The sequence below is a fragment of the Thamnophis elegans genome, chromosome 1, assembly GCF_009769535.1.
Source record: "Thamnophis elegans isolate rThaEle1 chromosome 1, rThaEle1.pri, whole genome shotgun sequence".
In the NCBI taxonomy this organism is placed as follows: domain Eukaryota; kingdom Metazoa; phylum Chordata; class Lepidosauria; order Squamata; family Colubridae; genus Thamnophis; species Thamnophis elegans.
The window spans coordinates 73,229,104-73,250,455 of record NC_045541.1 but is presented as its reverse complement, the minus strand read 5'-3'; the positions used below and the strand labels follow the sequence as shown (position 1 = coordinate 73,250,455).

The 21,352-nt window shown below is 38.1% G+C and overlaps 1 long non-coding RNA gene across 1 annotated transcript; it reads left to right on the top strand.

Annotated features, from left to right (window-relative positions):
• Positions 1 to 2,557: 2,557 nt before the first annotated feature.
• Positions 2,558 to 19,364, top strand: LOC116520293. The gene is made up of 3 exons (XR_004256746.1): positions 2,558 to 2,637; positions 17,030 to 17,090; positions 19,068 to 19,364. It is a non-coding gene; the product is annotated as an uncharacterized LOC116520293 (long non-coding RNA).
• Positions 19,365 to 21,352: the final 1,988 nt, after the last annotated feature.

The window sequence follows — 21,352 nt, the reverse complement described above, 5'->3', positions numbered from 1 at the left end:
AGTCAGGCAATGCTCAGGGAAAGGCCTCTGCAGAAACTAGGGTTTTCCTGTCCTGCAGTCCAAAGGCCACTAGGGGGCGGATGGTACCCAGGCAATCTCCAGAGGCCAGTCAAAACCTGGGCAGCAGCATCCCCAAGTTCATCCATGAGATACAGCAGAACTTCCCTATGACAAGGTTTGTTTCAGGGGCAGAAGAAAAATATTACTATGAAGCTACAAAAGATGAATGTAGGCTTGTAAGGGCAGTGGGCTGGGGATGAAACATGCCATGAAAGTATGGCCTTTAGAAATGGTTAAGAGTCATTTTGGGGATGTGAAGAGGATTTCAAAGCGTCAAACATGAGTGACTTTTGGGGCATCCACAGCAAGCTGAGATTTTATCAAAATGTTGAAATGTGTCTCATGTCTCTTAAGTACTTGCAGGTGACAATATGATGCATATTTTGTCATTTTCTTCCTTTACCACCATCTCTCTCCTTTCAATGGCCATGTTTTTTAAATCTTAAGAAGTACGGATTACAGAAGAATGTTTCACAACTGTTTATTGCAGACTAACTTGAACAAGCAGATGTAACTAGAACAGTACAGAACGAGAACCAACAGCCACTGACAGCTATTTATATTGACAGCTGTCAGGCAGGGAACCAATCAGACAACAGCAATTCTCCCACCGGCTGGCAGCCGCGCCAAAGCCCTGGCCCAAGGAGTGCAACACATGTTGCACGACAGAAACGGGGTGGGGGTGGGCCTGTAATGCCTTGTTCACAGTGGTCTTATAGTCCGCGCAGATCCTAATGGATCCATTGGATTTGAGGGGGATCAAATAGGCGTTTCCCACCGGGAGTAATCTACGGCTCCAAAATGCCTTGCGCTATAAACTTGTCTAGCTCCGCGTCGACCTTTTCACGAAGCGCGAAAGGCACTCCCCTGGCCTTAAGGCGGATAGGCCTTAAGGGTTTCGGTGTAACAGCCTAAAGCTGGATCAAATACATCGGCAAATTCAGCTAGCAAGGAGTCAAGGTCAGAGACTAGGCGCAGGGAGCGGATCCACTTCAGAAAGGAAGCCATAGCAATCATGGCCGACAGCCGACAGCCGAGCAGACTGTTGGTGAGGTCAGATCCTGTGAGAAGGACTTTGTTCAGAGAGAGGCCTTAGAATTGTGCACTTAAAACAAAACTTACAGTTTGTAGATACTTCTGACTTTCCATAATCTGTCCCATGTGTGGTGTAAAAAGATGATGAATTGGCTCCCATGTGGGAAGAGGTACAAGTGTTGCTTCTCTGGTTCACAATGGCATTTAAAATGACTGGTTCGTTCTGTGCACAGGAGAAACCCAGTGGCCGATCAGAAACACAGATATGATCACATCAGATTTGATCACATGTCATGGAACTACATTTCCCATAAGGCAATCTCTGCCTACATTTCCCAGGAGGTAGTTTCTTAAAGGAGACAGCTCTTAATTCCTACATTATCTATATATTGCTGGCATATTCTTGATTTTTCCCATTGGATATCCATTTGAGACAATGTGATTGATAGTTCTCTGCCCCTGATTGCTTGCATGTGATTAATATTAAAAAGCCATTATTATATTTCTTTTTCTAAAACAATAAAATTAATTAGTGTATACCTAATGAGATTGATCCATTATGGTATGGGGGGGGGTAATTCTTATTCTAATTATATGTCTTGTCCTTTAGGATCAAGAGGTGACAGTATAGAATTAATTTCATTTTGTCAAATTCTTATCCAACATAATATTTAATTCCAGAATATTTCAGACAATAGTAACTAATCAATTATTCCAATTTGTAAAAATCAGTTCAGAACAAATTTGAAATTAAACCACTTACAGCATTATAAAGTATATGTTGACTATTATAGTGTCCATTTTAATGTCACTATTCCGTTTCTTTATTTCAAATATGATAATTGACATAGAGATCACTCTCATGCTACTATTTTCTTTCATCCTATTTTCACCTTCCGGATTTCTTTTTAAAAAGTCTCTCTTATATCAACTATTTCTGGAAGTCTTCCAGATAAAACTTTCTTAACTCAAAATTGGCCTTTAGATCAGTCCACCAAAGACTCCCCTACTAACTGCAGCATTACAGTTCGTCCATTATTGACCCCCAGTCACATCTTGGACAGGTGACGAATCCTGAAAGTGAGCTTCTCGGCTGCTGATTGGGCAGGGAGAAGAGCTATATAAATTAAAGAGGGGGAAGGGTGTGCTTAGATTCTGAGATGAAATGAAAATATGAAAAAGCTGTTTGCGTAGTCATTTGAGAGGCGGGGAGACTAATATGAAGATGAATCTGAGAAACATTGGGATACCAAGGATAAAAAGTACACAAACTCACCAATTAAATTTTAGTGATAGCAAATCTTCCCAAGAGATTGGAAATCAAACCTTTTGATCAGAGAAAACAACCTGGAATAAGTGAAAACAAATCATCCTTGAAATTATCTAGGATGAATCGGATTATAATCAAATTATAATATCATTGTTAGGGATTTTTGCTGGAAGGTTAACATATGTTTTAATTATAGGTTGAATGGAGAATACATTATACAGAATGGAAAATGGAATGAAACATTTATACTGGAATCTCCAGCTAGAACCCAGGTAAGAGTGGAAGAGTCTGGCAAGCTCAGAGTCCTCGCAGAACACAAAGAGGCACAGAACTGACTGCTTTCAGAATCCCTGAAGCCCTAATGTGCTGATTCGAGGGTATGGTTAGACTAGGAATTGAAAACTGCTCAAGTTAGTTTAGGAGTTAAATACTGTTCCTTTAAGAGATTGCCTTCTGGGAAATGTAATCTTTATGTCATGTGGTCGCATCTGCCTTGCTGATTGGCCACTGGATTATAGCTCTGATAGACAGCTTTTTTAAAAAAATGTATTGAACACAAATTAAAACATTGGACACAGTGTAACGTCCTCTACAAGTCATAGCCATACATATAAACTTATGCATTATAACCACCATGCTTATTACATTTGGTCTATTTACAAATATAAAAATATTGTAATTTCAACCATGTTGCGTTGTTTTATCTTATACATTTTCATTGTTATAGTTTCATACATAATTCTAATCTCCATTCTGTAAATCTTAGTCGTTGCTTATTTTGGTCTTTCCTTTTTTGTTCCAACCATTGATAAAATTTGTCCCAGATCTTATAACATTCTGATTCGTCTTTTCCTTCAACTCCCACTTCAATTTGTCCATTTCAGCACAAGTCAGAATTTTCCTAATTACCTCTTCTTTTGGAATTTCCCTGTTTTTCCAGATTTGGGCAAAGACCATTCTTGCTGCCGTAATAATATGTATTGTTAGGTAAATTACCCTCTTGTTATTTATTGTTTATGATTCCCAAAAGAATAGTTCTGGTGTAAATTCTTTTGTTTTTTGGCACGACCAAGACATTTGGTAGTATGTGCCTGATTTGTGATCACATTTCCCACAATTTGGTGCTAAATTTCTAAACATTTTGGCTATCTCATGGGTGGGAGATGCCACCTATAAAACATTTTATATAAGTTTTCTTTATACAGTATTGACAATGTTTTTTCCTATTCCTTTCTCATAGTTCTTGCCATTTATCCAGGTGTATATTATAGCCAAAGTTTATCACCCATGCTACCATTGTCTCCTTAACCTGTTTTTCTTCCATCTTATATTCTAGTAAAAATTGTAATCTTCTTTATCAATTCATCATTTGTCCCAAAAGGATCTTATCTATTGCCATTAGCTCCCTGCTAATGCCCCATTCTTTCATATCTTTCAAGTAACGTGATTGGATTTGAAGATAGGACCACCATTCCAATTCTATCCCTTGCTCTTTTAGCTCTTGCCTCAATCTTAATTCCCTTCTTTGTCATTATAGCTTTATAGGTGACCTGTTTTCTCTGGTTGATAAAATTTGGGAGCACTACTGCTTCTAATGTCGATAGCCCAATTGGAACCTTGCTGTAAATATTCCTCTTGAATTTATTCCATGTTTCTAATAACGCCTGTCTTATAAAGTGTCTCTGAAAATATGGATGTGCTACATGCTTCCCATACCACAGGAAGGCGTGCCATCCTAAATGTAAATCGTCGCTATCTAGTGTTAGCAGTTTATTATTTTTTAAATTTATCCATTCTTTTACCCAGGTAAATGTTGTTGCTGGTAGTATAATTCCCACTCTGGTACACCAAATTCTCCTCTTTTTATTACATCTTGTAGAAGTTTAAATTTAATCTGTATTCTGATGTCATTTAATCAATATTCCAAAGTACTTTTTATCTAATTTTATAGGAATATTTTGGAACAAAAATAATCATATTGGTAGAATATTCATTTTGATCACTGCTATTTTTTCCATGAAGGAGAGTCTCAAATTTTTCTACTCTCCAAATCCTCCTTTATATAATTTGTTAACTTAACATAGTTTTCCTCTTTGATTGATGTACATCTTGCCGTTATATAGATTCCTAAGTATTTCTGGATATTATTCTCTTGGCCAATTCATCTTTCTGCTTCTCTGTCATATTTTTAACTATCATTCGGTTTTATCTTTATTAATGTTCAATCCGGCTACCTTCCCATAGTCTTCTAGTACCTCCATCAGCCTCAGACCTTATTTTAGTGGTTCTTCAAGAATAAAAACTAAGTCGTCTGAAAATGCTTGCAGTTTATAGACTTCTTTCCTAATTTCCAGACCTTTAATTTGAGTTTCTTTCCGTATTACCCTTGTTAACACTTCTAGAGACAATATAATAGCAATGGGGATAGAGGACACCCTTGCCTCATACCTTTCTGTATTTTAAACTTTTTTGTTGCCTCTCCATTACTTTAGCATCTTGGTCAGAGTATATCACCTGAAAAATATTTAAAAATGTATTGCCAAATTTGATATATTTCAATTGTTGTAGCATAAATTCCCAATTAACGTTGTCAAAAGCTTTCTGCGCATCTAAAAATAACAATGCCACCTGTGTTCCACTATGTATCTTGTAATATTCTAAGACATCTAATATTATTCTTATATTATTTTTCATTTGTCGTTTTGGTAGAAAACCATTTGGTCAGTGTGTATAAACTCATTTAGGATTTTTTTAAACATTCGGCTATTATTAATGTGAATACTTTGTAGTCTGTTTAGCAAGGATATGGGCCCATAGTTCTTAATTAGCATCCTGTCCGAATTCTCTTTTGTATCAGCACAATGTTTGCCTCCACCCATGGTGGTGGTATCTTCACTTCTTCCAACACTGCATTATATACTTCAAGTAGGGTTTCTCCTAGACGGTCTTGCAGTTCTTTATACATTTCTATTGTTAAGTCCATCAGGACCTGGTGTCTTATTGTGTTTTTGTTTTTGGATCGCGTCTGTTAGGTCCTTCATCCTTATTTCTTCATTTAGCATATTTTTTTTTCAAATAATCTTTATTAGTTATACATTTTTTAAAAAAATAAGACATACAAATACAAATACAACTTTAAACATACAATCCCCCCCCCCCGCAGTGACAGTCATTCACAGCCCAACTTTTTTTTTTCTTCCTCATTGTTTAGTCTCTAATCAGCATCTTCTCATTACGAAGTTCAGGGATCTGTTACAATCCATGTCCACTTTTAGTTCCCATTGTTAACAACTGTTATTTAACTTTCCCCGTTGAGGTCCCTGCTGTTCTCCTTGTCGCCCACATATACTAAGCTCCAGCTAAGATAATGTTCCATTTCTCCTTTGTCCCTCAGCCAACCCGTCATTCTGTCCATTTCTGCACATTCATAATCTTTTTAATTATGGCATCTTCCGATGGTATGGTAGTAGATTTCCAAAATTGCGCATAGGTTATTCTTGCGGCCACATTATATGTAGGCTCAAATGCCATATAGATTTACTCATGTTTTCTGGTTTTATGCTTAGTAAAAAAGTCTCGGGTTTCCATTCCATGCTTGCCCGGTAACCTCTTTAGCCTGTTTTGAATCCTTCTCCAGTATTTCGTGGCCTCAGTACAGGACCACCAAATATGGTAGAATGTGCCATCCACATTTCCAACACAGTGGAGATAACCCAGGAAACATTTTGGCTAACCTCATTGGGAGAAAGTGCCACCTAAATCATCTTGTATATGTTTTCTTTAAATGCTGTAGATATTGTAACTTTAATAGTCTTACTCCATAGGTCCCACTATTTGCCCATTTCAATTCATAGCCAAAATTTCTCTCCCATGCTATTAGAAGGCTTTTATCCATCTCTTCTTAGCCTCTTGACAGGTCAAAAATTGATAAATCTTCGACAACATTTTCTTATCTCGCCAAACAAAATCTTATCTAACCCGAGGGTTTGGGTATATCCCAAACCGTACCTTATCGCTTTTAACCTATTTCTAATCTGTAAATATTCCCACCATTCCAGATTCCTGCCCTGCTGCTCTAATTCCATCTTTGTTTTCATGCCATCTTCTGTCATAATGTCTTTATATATTATGTTTCTTGTCCAATTAAATACACTGGGATGCGTTAAGGCCTCCAACGGTGCCAACCAGCATGGAACCCTAGATAGTACTTTTTCCTCATCTTTTCCCAGACCCCCATCAAAACTCTTCCGAATATAATGTCCCATGAAGTACCTATGGGGGGTATCTCTTTCTTGCCAGAGGGAGGCATGCCATTCCTGGGGGAGGTCATGTCCCTCTATAGCCAATAGGCGCCTTCTACTCAATGTCACCCAATCCTTCACCCATGTCATAATTGCTGCATTATAATATGCTTCCCAGTTGGGTACTGCGAAGCCCCTCAGTTCTTACGTTTTTGCAACATTTGGGCTTTAATTCATGCTTTCTTGCTTGCTATATAAATCGAGCCACTATTGTCTCCAAGGATTTAAAAAAAAATTTGTCCAATTTAGTCGGTGCTGTTTGAAACAAAAACAAAAATTTCGGTAGTACATGTGTCTTAATTGTCACTATCCTGCCCATCAGACAGTTCTTTACCACTCCAGGTAGTCATATCCTTAGATACCTGTTGTAATAATTTCATATAATTATCTATCTTGATAGAGGAACATCTCTCTGTAAGCCAAATTCCCAAGTATTGTACTTTCTGGGCCATGTTAATCCCTAACAGGCTTTGTACTTTCCTTTTCTGGTTCAAAGTCATATTCTTAATTAACAGTTTTGTCTTCTCTTATTTATACGTAACTCCGCTATCATACCATACTCCTCTTTACGTAAAAGCTGTATCCCAGAAGCCATAGGATCCTCCAAAATAAAAACAAGGTCGTCGGCAAAAGCCTGGACCTTAATTCCTGAGCTTTAGCTCGTAACCCTTTAATTTGTATATCACTCCTCACTATTCTAAGAAGGGGTTCTAATGTAAGGATAAACAGTAGGGGCATAACAGGCATCCTTGTCTTGTGCCTTTACCAATCTCAATATCACCCGCCTCTTCTCCATTTACCAATACTGTTGCAGTTTGTTGTATAAATTGCCCGAACTGCGTTTAAGAAGTTTTCTCCAAACTTCATATTTTCTGATTGTGACAACATAAATTTCCAATTTACCCGATCAAAAGCCTTTTGTGCGTCGAGAAACATAAAGGCCACTTGTTTGTCTGGCCGGGCTTCATAATATTCTAAGGCATCCAAAATAATTCTAACATTATCTTTCAAATGCCTTGACAGCAGGAAGCCATTCTGATCGGGATGTATAAATTGCTAAGGAAGAATTTAAGCCTATCTGCCAGTATAGCTGCAAAGATTTTGTAATCTACATTCAAAAGTGAAATGGGCCTATAGTTTTTAATTTGGGTACGATCAGCTTCAGCTTTAGGCAAAAGGGTTATATAGGCCTCAGCCCACGATTTCGGTGCGATAGAATCCGTCAAGACAGCATTAAATATTACTATCAACTCTTGTCCTAAGATTTCCAAAAACGTTTATAGATTTCAACTGGCAAACCATCCAATTCATTTAGCATATTCTTGATTTCTTCTGGGAATTTTGACAATTCCGCTTTCTCAAGACATTGTATTATTTCCCCTTCTACCTGGCATCGGTTTCTTTATATAGTTTCTCATAAAACCTCTGGGCTATCTTTTCTTCTCCTTATTTTGGTAACATATATTCCCCTCTCTTGTAATTTGTTAATCATCTTCTCTGTTCTTTTTTCAATTGGTATGCTAGCCATCTCCTGGCTTGTTAGTTTCTCAAAAATATTTGGGTATCTTTTTTATCTGTTGTGCCAGGTCCTTCTTTTCAAGTATATTCAATTTATGTCTAATTAAGTCCATTTGTTGTTTATATTTCTTTCTTGCAGCTTATCTTGTAGTTTCTCCTCCAGTCTTTTGTATTTTTTTCAAAGAGCTCTCTTTTGTTTTTTTAATTTATTTTCTTTTGCCATATAAGACATAGCAACTCCCCTCATGTATGCCTTTGCCGTATCCCAAATTTTGTAGAGATGTATTTTTTTGTTTTCTTTAAAGAAGAGGTGCAATTATTAATTTAAATTCCTGTCCTTTAAAATCGATCTTTTCAGTGTCCATCTTGTCATCCTCTTTTCCCTATGAAACTTATTTTCATGGGGTTGTGATCCGACCAGAGATTTGTGTCAATTTCAACTTCCTTCACCTCTGATTGCAATTCTGTTGAAGTCCAGACCATATCGATTCTGGATCATGATTGATGTCTGTTTGAGTAATATGTATATTGGCCTGGTTTCTCTCTCTCCAAATATCTTTATTTTCAATTCCTCCACCATTTTGAAGAAGGTTTTGGGTAACGTTCTTCTCTTCCTTTTTCTTTTGTGTTTTATAATCTATTTTTTATCAATTATTACATGTAATCTCCAGGATACAAATGTTATCATGCGATATATCACAAATAATGTGTAATTTCCTGTAAAATTGTTCTTGTCCTCCATTCGGAGCATAAATCTCTACTAATAACATTTTCTTCTGGTTTATTTCTATCTCAACCATCAATTCCTTCCTTCATCATCCTTGTAAATGTGTTTGACTGAAATTGCCTCTTTAATATAGGACTACTCCACTTTTTGTTGTTGTGCTAATGAGGTGTACAATCTGTAGTTTGGGATATTCTAACAGTTGTTTTTGTTTTTTTATATGGACTTCTTGTGTTGCTATTATGTCCAAATTTAACTTCTTTAATTTGTTAAATATTTTCCTTCTTTTGATGGGTGAGTTTAGTCTGTTGATGTTAAGTGATAGGATTTTATCTCCTCTACCATTTCTCTATCGGTACCTTGGTCTTGTGCTTCTTGTTGTTCTAACTTCTTTGGTTTCCTGGAGTCTCCTCTCATAGTTCTCCAGCTTTTCTTTGCTTTCCTCTCTCTTTAATTTGTAATGCACTCTTTTCTTTTTCCACTAGTCTGAGACTCTTCCTTCCTAATCTTCCTTTCTTCTCTTCATTACTGATATATTGACTGTAGAATTCCTCGCCTTGTCCACGGTGTCTATTCTGGCTTTTATCCTGTCACGTGACCATAATGCCTTCCGGTATCAGCCACCTGAAGTTGATGTTATATTTGGTTAGTTTGAAAGTCAAGAATTGATAAGGTCTTTGCATTTCTCTGACCCTTCTTGGTATTTGCTTCAGGACTATTAGTTGCTTTCCTCTATATTCTATCTGTTCGTCTCTCATTCTGTGTAGTATTTCATCTCAGATTGATTTTCTCCTTGCATAATTTGTCTGTACTACAGGTCTCATCTATTTCCCTCAGCATCTCTTCCTTCTCAATTCCAAGTGCTTTGCTAATGGATCTCCCATGATTTCTGGGAGAAAAGACCATGAGGTCTTCTCCTCTTTCCTCTCTTACATTTTGGAAGCATAGATAATGCACCAATTTTTTGAATTCTAAGAAAATGACTGTATTTTTGAGCTCCCTATTGACCGGTATTAATTTTTTGCTAATTCATCTATTCTTTTTTCTTCTTTCTTCATCCTCACTTACATTTCTTGTAATTTTTGCTCATTTTTTGTGATTTGTTGTTGAAAGGATTCAAATTTCTCATCCATTGTCTGCATTTTCTCCTTAGTTCTCCTGTATCATTTCTTACTTCTCCAATCTCTTTTCTCAGTTCCTCATGATTTTGTTTCATCGACTCTTGCATACCTTATAACATGGCCTGTAGAACTTTAAATGAATTGACCTCCCTCTGAACATTTCCTCCATAGATCATTGGCTTGAAGGGCTGGGGCTGCCCCTGTTAGTTGAGTACCTTGTTTTCTCCCTGTCCCTATCTTCTTAAATTCGTAACACTCATCATTTTTAACAACTCACAAAATCAGCTTTTATAAGTTCTCCCACTTTTTCTTCCCACCAATATAAACCTCCACCTCTCCAGCTATTGTAAGCTCTTAATATTCTATTTTGTTATCCTATATAGGCAATTATAAAACATAAACAATTATCTCTTATATGAGACTATGGTGGGTATATTGGAATATATCAGGGTTAAGTATCACAATTTTAAGTCAATATTGGAAACAACCATAAACTTGTATCAATCACACTCTTTCTATTTCACTAATTACTACCACCATATCATTGATAATCTTAATATTCTTAATAGTGATGATATTTACTGCTAATATTAATAATTATAACTTAATACTTGGTACTTAGTAAACATATTATGTACATAGAATCATTCAGTAATCATTCCAACTTCTCACAATGTTATTGCCAACAGGTTCAGCTAAAGTCTGTTATGGTAGTAAGTCTCTCTGGCTTAGATGTTCTCTTTTTGTCAATTAATAGTCAATTAATAGTCAATAGCAATTCAAACTCCAAAGTAGTCCCTTTTCCAGCTTCCCCTTTCATATATCTCAGCGGTAGTTCTCTCTTTGGCCAGTAGGTGTTGTCCTATCTCCTATTTCTGTTCTGAAAGAAGCACTGTCACAGTTTCAGAAAGAAGCCATTAATCACCAAACTTTCACATTGTTGAGCTCTCCTGTTGGTGTGCTCCAATCCAGTGATGTGCGGTCAGCTTTAGGCTGGTGAGGTACTTTTTAGACTTGTGGACTTCAACTCCCAGAATTCCACAGCGAGGCATGCTCAGTTCCGATTTAAAGCGACAGCTTTTTCCCCCTTGCAAAATAGGTTTTCCCATTTTTTCTTCTCCCTCCCCCTCCTTCTCCCTCTTTCCCTCCCCCCCCTCTCAAACAGACACGCACACAGAGAACTTCGATCCCTCTCATTCACTCACTCTCAAACACAAACACAGAACTTGGATTGGATATATTTTCCAAAGGCTTGAAAGCAGCTCTCTGCCATACCCCTCCTTCCCCTGCTGCCTTTTGATCAAACTTTTTGAATTCCTCCCCCCTCCCCACACACGCACCTTTTCCAGCTGTTTCAGGGACGATTTCAACTCTGCTTCTCCTGCCCTGCCCTGCCCTGCCCTCCCCTCATGAAAGGCCAGAGCTCTGTCAGACTGAGCTAGTTGCTCCAGACAACTCTAAAAGCCTCTAAAAATGCCCCTACAGGAGGCGAGAGAATATGTGCCTCATTGGCATAAGGAATTCTTCGCATTTTAACCTTGGTATCTCTTAAAAGGCGAAAAATTCCTTATGCACAGGAAGCCCCTAGTTCTCTGGCCTCTTCCTATGGTTAACACAGAGCACTGTTCCAAGTCACTGTAAATCTTGTAGCAACTACCTTGGCTTTAATATTTTAAAAAAATTCTTTAAAATTCCTTTTCCTCATGACTGGTGAAACCACCCTCCCCTGCCTCAAGTGACTGCACGTCCCTGCTCCAATCTTCTCCAATCTTACATTAAATCAGATAATATCCATTTGCCTATCAAATTGGTAAAAGAAGAAGAAAGAAGAAAGAAGAAAAAGAAGAAAGAAGAAGAAGAAGAAGAAGAAGAAGAAGAAGAAGAAGAAAGAAGAAGAAGAAAAAGAAGAGAAATCCCTCCCCCAGAGTGTTCTTGTTGTTCAAGCCAATCCGTCTTATCCTCCTTGTTCTCTTATCTTTACACCACCACTGCTGTTCTATCCTTGAGCAGGTGAAGTTGCCTCCACCCTCCTCTCAGTTATGATTATTTTTTCCACTAGGGAAACTCCACCAAAGGACCTCTTTAACTTCAATGATTGGAACTAATTAAGGTCAGAAACAGTCCACCGTTGTTCTGCTATTTCTCACTTACTTTGTCCACCTGTCAGCCCTCATGTCGGCATTACTGGTCATCTTCCCTGACTGATCTCTAGGAGTTTTCTCTTGCTTCAAGCTCCGAGTCTCCACTCTGCCGTCCGTACACAATCAGCAGAACATCCACTTTTCAGGTGTCCTCCAAAACCTGCTTTCAGCTACGAAAGCCCACCAGACCGCCAGAAATTGGCTGTGTGCTGCGGAGCTGCCCATTCACACATCCACCGGTTTGACAGCTGGTCCCACACCCACGGTCTACATCTTTGTTCAGGTCTGCAAGCTCCATGGCCAATATGGAGCCACAAAGTTCCAAACGTGGCACTGTGTGACCTTGTTGTGGCTAGTTTTGTGTTTCTCATGATGAAACCAACGTGAATGTCGTTCTCCCCAAGTAGACCCTGATGTGTCCTCTGGCTGCTATTGCCTTTGTTGACGCATCTGAGAAGTCATGCAGTTCTTTCTTCAGTGCGTCGGTGGGTGAGATGGGAACGTACATGTGCTGCACATGAACACTTTGGAGATGACTCTTTGATAGTTCTCTGTCCCCTGATTACTTTGCATGTGATTAATATTAAAAAGCCATTATTATAATATTTTCTCATTCTTTTCCTAAAACAATAAATTAATTAGTGTATACCTAATGGCATTGATTCATTATGGTATGGGGGAGGATTCTTACTCTAATTATGTCCTGTCCTATAGGGTTAAGAGTTGACACTATAAATTAATTTCATTTTGTCAAATTCTTCCTGATTCTTCCTGTTTCACCTTCCTGATTTCTTTTAAAAAGTTTCTCTATTATTTCAACTATTTCTGAAAGTCTTCAAGATAAAATTTGTCTAACACAAAATTGGCCTTTAGATCAGTCCATCAAAGACCCCACTACTCACTGCAGCACTTACAGTTTATCCATTATTGACCCCCAGTTAATCTTGGACAGGTGATGAAATCATGAAAGTGAGCTTCTCAGGTACTGATTGGGCAGGAATTCAAGCTTATAAATTAAAGAAGGGGAAGGGCATGCTTAGATTCTAAGATGAAATGAAAATATGAAAAAGCTGTTTACCTAGTTTGAAAGGGGGCGAAGATGAAGATGAATTTGAGTTACAATGGAAATCAATCTTTTTGATTAGACAAAACAACCTGGAATGAGAAAACAAATCACCCTTGAAATTATGGCAGAAAAATGAAAAATATGAAACAAAAATAATTCACACAGATCAAAATAAATTCTTACCACATAGACAAATTAGAAACAACACCAGAATAGTACTAAATGCATTAGAATACTATGAAATACATATGGAGAAACAAGCAGTGTTAATTTTTAGACACACAAAAAGCTTTTGACAATTTGAATTGGGACTTTTTTTTATTAAGTATGAAACATGAATTTTGGTTTAAATTTTGAGAAAATGATATCGGCAATCTATTCAAGGCAAACCGCCAGCATGAGTAAACGGAAACTCACAGATAGATTCAAATAACCAAAGGAGTAAGACAGAGATGCCCTGTCACCTTTAATTTGTATCCTTTCAATAGAATTACTATTAGAACGAATAAGACAAAAAAATGAAATAAAAGGAATTAAAATAAAGAAGAGGAATATAGTTAAAAATATTACTGCAAATCAGAAGAATGAATTAGAGAAGGAAATTGTACTATAAATTGTGAAACAATTAAATACCTAGGGATCTTTGACAGCAAGGTGTTCAATGATAAAGGAGGATAATTATAAAAAATTGATGGAAAAAAAACAAAACAAGATCTGGAACATTGGAGGAAAGTTAAATTAACATTGGTGGGGAAAATTACCGCCATCAAAATGACATACTCCCAAAATGGCTATACCTATTTCAAATGATTCCCATAAAACTAGATTAAAAGTTTTTCAACAAATTAAATAAAATATTCATTAACTTTGTATGGGAAAGGAAAAAATCCAGAATAAGTCTTAAATCACTACAGGATAGCCAAACTAGAGATAGTTTCGGACTTTGATTGGGAGTTATACTATCACGCAGCCGCCTTGCTATGGATCAAAGAATGGGTACTCCTTACCAACAAAAGGATACTTATTCTAGAAGGACATGATTTAAAACAGAGTGGCATGAATATTTATGGGAGAGAAAAAACACAAAACATTCACATTTCCAAAATCATACAATTAAGGACCATTATTACAAGTCTGGAGGAAAATCAGGTTAAAGCACTATATTAAATACCAGATGGCTATCGACTATGGAAGCAATGATATACCCAAACACATTAGACCAACCAAGATGACAAGTTAATACCAACTGCTAGTTAATCAAGGTAATCTGAAAATGAATCAAGAACTGAAAGAACAGGGAATTTTCATTGATTGGTGGCCATACTTACAATAGCAGACAAGATGCTAACTCTATATTATGCCCAAAATTTCTTCCCCAGCTAATCATTGTCTCCTTTACCGTCTCTTCCTCCATTTTATATTTTAAAAGAAAATTATATAATCTAGTGATCATTTTTCCTCCCGTTCCTAGTAATACTTTATCTAATTCCATTTGCTTCTCATGTATTCCATATTGTCCCTGATCTTTTTCAAATCTTGTTTAATTTGTAAATAGGGCCACCATTCCATATTTGTTCCTTGTGTTTTCAGATCTTGTACTGATTTTAGTTCTCCTTTTTCATCTAAGAGCTCTGCATATCTTACCATTTTACTGAGATCTATAGTATTTGGATATGTCATTGCCTCCATCGTTGATAACCAGCTGTCCAGCCTAGTTGGAGATTGTTGCCTTCTAGCATAAGGATACTTTTATTTTTCAGTCCTTTAGTCATGTTAGGTTTGCCGTCTGATAATAAAGCTCCCAATCTGGGAGGCCAAAACCCCCTTTGTTTCTACTATCTTGTAGAAGTTGGTATTTGTATTTATATGTCTTGTAATAATATTAGTCCAGTTTCTAGGGTTCCTCTATGATAAATGCTAGATCGTCTGCAAAGGCCTGAACTTGTATTCCTGTGTTCTAATTTTCAATCCCTTTATGTCCTTGTTTTGCCTAATTTGTAACATCAATGTCTCTATTGAGAGGATGAATAACAGGAGAGATAGAGAGCATCCCTGTCTTACCCCTTTGGTTATGCTGAAATCTTCTGTTGCTTCCCTGTTAAGTATTATTTTTGCCCTCTGAGTCAAATATATTGCTGATCATCCCGATAAATTCTCTCCGAAGTTCATTACTGCTAATTGATTTATAAGAAATCCCAATTCAGGTTATCAAATGCTTTTTGTGCATCAATAAATATCAATGCTGCTTGTTTTCCTGAGTGTATCTCGTAGTATTCTAATATGTCCATTATCGTTCGTATATGGTTTTTTATGTGTCTGTTTGGTAGAAATCCATTTTGGTCTGGGTGTATGATTCTGTTTAATATATTTTAATTCATTCCACCATAAATATTCTATAATCAGCATTTAGCCAGGCAAGATGGCCTATAATTTGGATCTTTTGTTTTTCCGTGTTGTCTTTGGAATTAGTGTACTTAGTGCCTCCATCAGGATTTTGGTGTCTAAACTCGTTCTCGTACTTCATTATACGTTTCTAATAATATGTTCTCTAATGATTTTGCAAGTCTTTATAAAATTCTGCTGGAATTCCTTCTGGGCCTGGAGTTTTGTTATTTTTTTTGATTTGGATTGCCCTTTTTAATTCTAGCATATTATTCTCTCATTTACATGTTTCTTTTGTTGTTTCCAGTAAGGGTGAAGATTCCCCTCTCTCAAGATAGCTTTTAATATCTTCCTCTTCTATTTCCTCTCGGCAGTACAGTGCTTGAAAGTCTCTTACTGCATACTTTTTTTCTTCCTTTTCGTGGTGTATACACCCCTTCTTCATCCTCTAGTTGCTCTATTAATTTCTTTTCTTTCTCTTTTTTTAGTTTATAGGCTAGCCATTTCCCAGAGGAGGAGAATTATAACCGAAATGTACGCCTACTTATTAAACTTTGGAAGGGGAGAGGATATAGTTAAGGAAAACATGATCGCTTGGGCAAGAAATTTTGGCTACAGCATTCAATTAGGGGATTTGGGAACAGTTGTGGACAAAAATTACAATTAACAATATCAGCCTCATACAAAGAAAATTTATATAAAATGTTTTACCATTGACATCTATCACCCGGCAAGATTGGCAAAAGGTTACCCAATTTGAGCCCCAGATGCTGGAATGTAAACCAGACATGGTTTCATGCTTCCACATGTGGTGGACATGTCCGGAAGTGAATGAAATGGAGTAAAATACGAACCCTGGTTGCAAGAAATAACAGTCCTCAAATTCAGTTTAAACAAGAGGTGTTTTTGTTAAGGATAATTAGAGGAACGTTAAATCAATTATATTATAATCCCTATACTGACAGCAGTGAGAATAACATATGCTCAAAATTGGAAATAGACAGAATACCTTCCAAAAACATAATTAAAAAAAATAATGGACTGCGGGGAAATGGTCAAATTAACTTTTAAACTGCAAGATAAGAAGATAAAAATACCATACAGTACGGGATAAATGGTATTATCGATTAGAGAATGAAAGTGTGTGTGTGTGTGTGTGTACATAAATATGTAACATTATGACATATGTATAAGAACTATAAATGTAAAAGGAAATAGCAAATGTAAATGAATGGAAAGTATGTATGACGATAAACAAAATGGGATATACCGATATCTTAGGAATGGAAGAATGTGGTTTTTTATGTTTTGTTTTGTAAAAAGCTCAATAAAAATTATATATATTATAATCAATTTATAATATCATTGTTAGGGATTTTTGTTGGGAGGTTAACATATTTTTTTATTACAGGTTGAATGGATAAGAATAAATGGAACAAAACAGTCATGGTGCACTTTACTGTAGAACCCAGGTAAGAGTGAAGAGACTGGCAAGCTCAGAGTCCTCGCAGAACACAAAGAGGCACAGAACTGACTGCTTTCAGAATCCCTGAAGCCCTAATATGCCAATTTGAGGGTATAGTTAGAGTAGGAATTGAAAACTGCTCAAGTTAGTTTAGGAGTTAAATACTGTTCCTTTAAGATTGCCTTTCGGGTAATGTAGTATTGCCTTTCTGGAAATGTAGTCTTTATGTCATGTGGTCACATCTGCCTTGCTGATTGGCCACTGGATTGCACCTCTGATAGACTGCTTTTTTTAAAAAAAAAACTATTGAACACAAATTAAAACATTGGACACAGTGTAACCGTCCTGGCAAAGTCTTTGCCATGCATACTAAGTATAAAGTTATGCATTATGATCACCATGCCTTATTTACGTTTGGTCTATTCAGTATTTACAAATATAAAAAATATTGGGATTCCATCCACGTTGCTCTGTTTTGATCTTATACATTTTCACTGTTATAGTTTCATACATAATTCTAATCTCCATTCTGTAAATCTTACCATGTTTCCCCTAAAATATGACATGATAATAAGGCCATGCCACATTTTTCTCGTGGGCAAAAATATATTTCCTCCCTGCAAATAAGCCCCCTGGACAACCCACTTCCTCCAGCCAGGCAGAATGCCGCTCACCAACCTAGCGGTATCCCCAAAGATGCCAAGCCGCGGGAACCTGGGAGAGAGGAGATTGCATTGCTTGTGCCTTCGGGATACCGCAAGATTGGTGAGTGGAACTGTGCCCATCTGGAGAGGGTGATTGCCAGGTGGCTGCTCTCTTGCGAGTGGACTCCCAAAGAGCCGAGCATAACCTCAGGGGCAAATGGCTGTGCTGCGCTGTCACAGCAGCGCAAAACAGCAGCCATGAAGTGACCACACTTAGGGATATCGCCAAGCCGCATGAGCGCCTGTTCACCAATGCCCGGCTCCTGCAGCTTGGTGCCTTTGAAATGCCAGTGAATGTCACTCTGCACAGCTGGAGAGAGGGGTTGCGCGAGTGGCTGTTCCGCTCTCGCTCACGCGCCTCCCAGCTTCACAATGCTCTGGCCCAGCTCTCCCTGCAGGGGCCACTCTGGGCGTACGCTCTATGGTAGTGGGCTGGCTGCCGGCAGAGTGTACTCCCAGAGTGTACAATCATAGAGCGTACGACCAGAGTGATCACTGCCGGAAGCCTCGATTTGGAAGCCGCCGAAAAAGCCATGCTGGGATGGTGATGGGTGGCAGGCGGCAGCAGCGGAGTTGCCCGGCTCTGCAGGGAGACCTGGGCCACGGCATCATGAGACTGGGAGGCGTGGGAGTGGAACAGCTGCTCACGCAACTCCCCTCCCCAGCTGTGCAGAGCACCATTCACTGGCATTTCAAAGGCACCAAGCTGTGGGAGCCAGGGGTGGCGAACAGGCACTCACGCAGCTTGGCAACACCCCTAAGTCAGTGAATGGTGCTTGTGCTTGGCTGGGAAAGGGGGTTTGGCAGGTGGCTGCTTGTGAGCATGATCGCTTCATGGCTGCTGTGCTGTGCTGCTGTGACAGCGCAACATAGCTGTTCGCCCCTGAGGCTGTGCCCGCTCTTTGGGAGCCCACTCACAAGAGAACAGCTGCCCGGCAACCCCAAAACAATAAGCCCTCCCCTGATAATAAGGCCCAAGCCATATTTGGTGGCCAAAAGAAAATAAGACCCCATCTTATTTTTGGGAAAACATGGTAGTCATTTCAGTTATCTCTATCAGCCACCCTTGAATTTTCCACCAATATGCTTTTGTTTTTTGGCATGACCACCATATATGGTAGTACATGCCAAAATTCATGATCACATTTCCCACAATTTGGCACTAAATTTCTAAACATTTTGGCTATTCTCACTGGTTGGAGATGCTACCTATAAAAATTTTTATATAATTTTTCTTTATACTGTATTGACAATGTTATTTTCCTATTCCTTTCCTATAGTTCTTACCATTTATCTAGAACCCAGGTAAGAGTGAAAGAGTCTGGCAAGCTCATAATCCTCGCAGAACACAAAGAGGCACAGAACTGACTGCTTTCACAATCCCTGAAGCCCTAATGTGCTGATTAGATGGTATAGTTAGACTAGGAATTAAAAACTGTTCAACTCAGTTTAGGAGTTAAATACTGTTCAAGTTAGTTTAGGAGTTAAATCCTTTTAGAGATTGCCTTTCAGAAATTGTGGAATAGAATCATTAAAGAAAGGATGCAAAAGGAGGGACAAAATGAAATGTGAATGACAAAAATGAAAACATTTTAAAAATTATTTTAAATAATTAAATTGAATTGTTGAATTGTTCCATGGCACATTGGCTGCAGTGAATTGACCATGGCATTGTCCATGGCGAGTTGTCCCATCCCGATCTGGTTGTTTCCAAGAGAATGCATCCTATCCAGTGAAATTCTCTTATCAGCTCAGGGTTCTTTGCATCTGACAATGGCTGAGCCTCTGGATGCTCTTCCTTCATGCTTGCTTGTTTTGATTGAACTATTTTTGTTTCCATTCTAAATAGGATAAAGAAGTGTTTGAATTTAATATGCAGGCTACATATTAACTTACGACCGCAATTGAGCCCAAAAGGTCTGTTAGTAAGTTACATGTTTGTTAAGTGAGTTTTGCCCCTTTTTACACCCTTTCTTGCCACAGTTGTTAATGAATCACTGCAGTTGTTAAGTTAGGAACATGATTGTGAAGAGATTCTGGTTTCCCCATTGACTTTGCTTGTCAGAAGATCACAAAAGGTGATAACACGACTCTAGGACACTGCAGCCGTCATAAATATGAGTCAGTTGCCAAGCATCTGGATTTTGATCACATGACCATCCCCATGGTGGGGATGCTATAACGGTCTTTAAGTGTGAATAATGGTCATAAGTCACTTTTTCAGTACTGTTGTAACTTTGAATTGTAAGTAAATGAAGTGTTGTAAATCAAGAACTCCCTGTATCTCAAGTGAAAGTCTGAAGATCTTTCAGGCACTATACTGGTAGTCTTCAACTTACAACCATTCACTTAGTGACCATTTGAAGTTACAATGACAATGAAAATAGTGACTTGTGACCACTTTTCACACTTACAACCGTCGTAGCATCCCCATGGTCACATGATGGAAATGTGGATGCTTTGCAACTGGCATGTATTTAAGACGGCTGCAGTGTCCTGGGGTCATGTGATCCCCTTTTGCGATCTTCTGACAAGCCAAGTCAACGCGGAAGACAGATTCACTTAGCAACCATGTTACAACAACAGTGATTCCCTTAACAGCGGTGGCAAGAAAGGTCCTAAAACATGGCAAATGGATTTAGCATCTGTCTGGCTTACCAATGGAAATTTTAGGCTTCAGGCGGTTGTAAGTCAAGGACAACCTGTCATTTGAACTGAGGACTTTTCTCTCTGGAGCTGTAAAATGCCAAGCTACAAGAAGGTGCTGCAGAATGGGCCTGGAGTTGTGTTGGGCCTTCCAGGGCATCTCCTTCCTGAACTACTCTGTGCTCTGCTTAACAACTGCATGGGGGAGAGAAGGGATGTGGGTTAAGTGAGCTGCTTGCTTAACGACCGTCACCATTTGCAACCATAATGGGCAACTTCGTGTGATCCTTCATGATAATAAGTTGAGGCAGATCTCTGTCATAGGTGATTTTGACTGTATCGCAATTGTTTCATTTTGTTGTAATTGTTGGTCTGCTTCAATCATTATAAAATGTACTGATCACCAGAATGGAACATATTTAGCTTAAAGTTAAACTCAACATGTGTATGATTTTGCATAAAGTTTTCATAAGTTTTCTTGTTGCTGGTTTGTCTTTTACCTCAATAAAGTTTAAACTTTTTAAAAGTGCAATTCAGTATATGAGGCTTCTTTTGTGGAACAGTGGAGCTCTCACCAATATTCCTTGGTTAAGCTATAGTAGTTCAGGGAACGTTCAAACTTACAATGGCGCTGAATGAGGGGTATTTACAAAGGCTCCTTGTAATTGCAGCCGTTGTAACATTCCTGGAGATACATGATCATGATTCAGATGCTCAATTCACAATTATGACATTGTAGCATCCCATGGTCACATGACCACCCTTGGTAACCCTCACTACTGCTCTTCCAGAAAACAAGTCAATGGGAAAGCCAGCTGGAGGTCGCAAGTGCTGATTTTTTTAGACATTTTTTTTTAGACATTTTTATTAAGATTTTAAGATTTTTTTATTAAGATTTATATCACATGACCAGGAGATG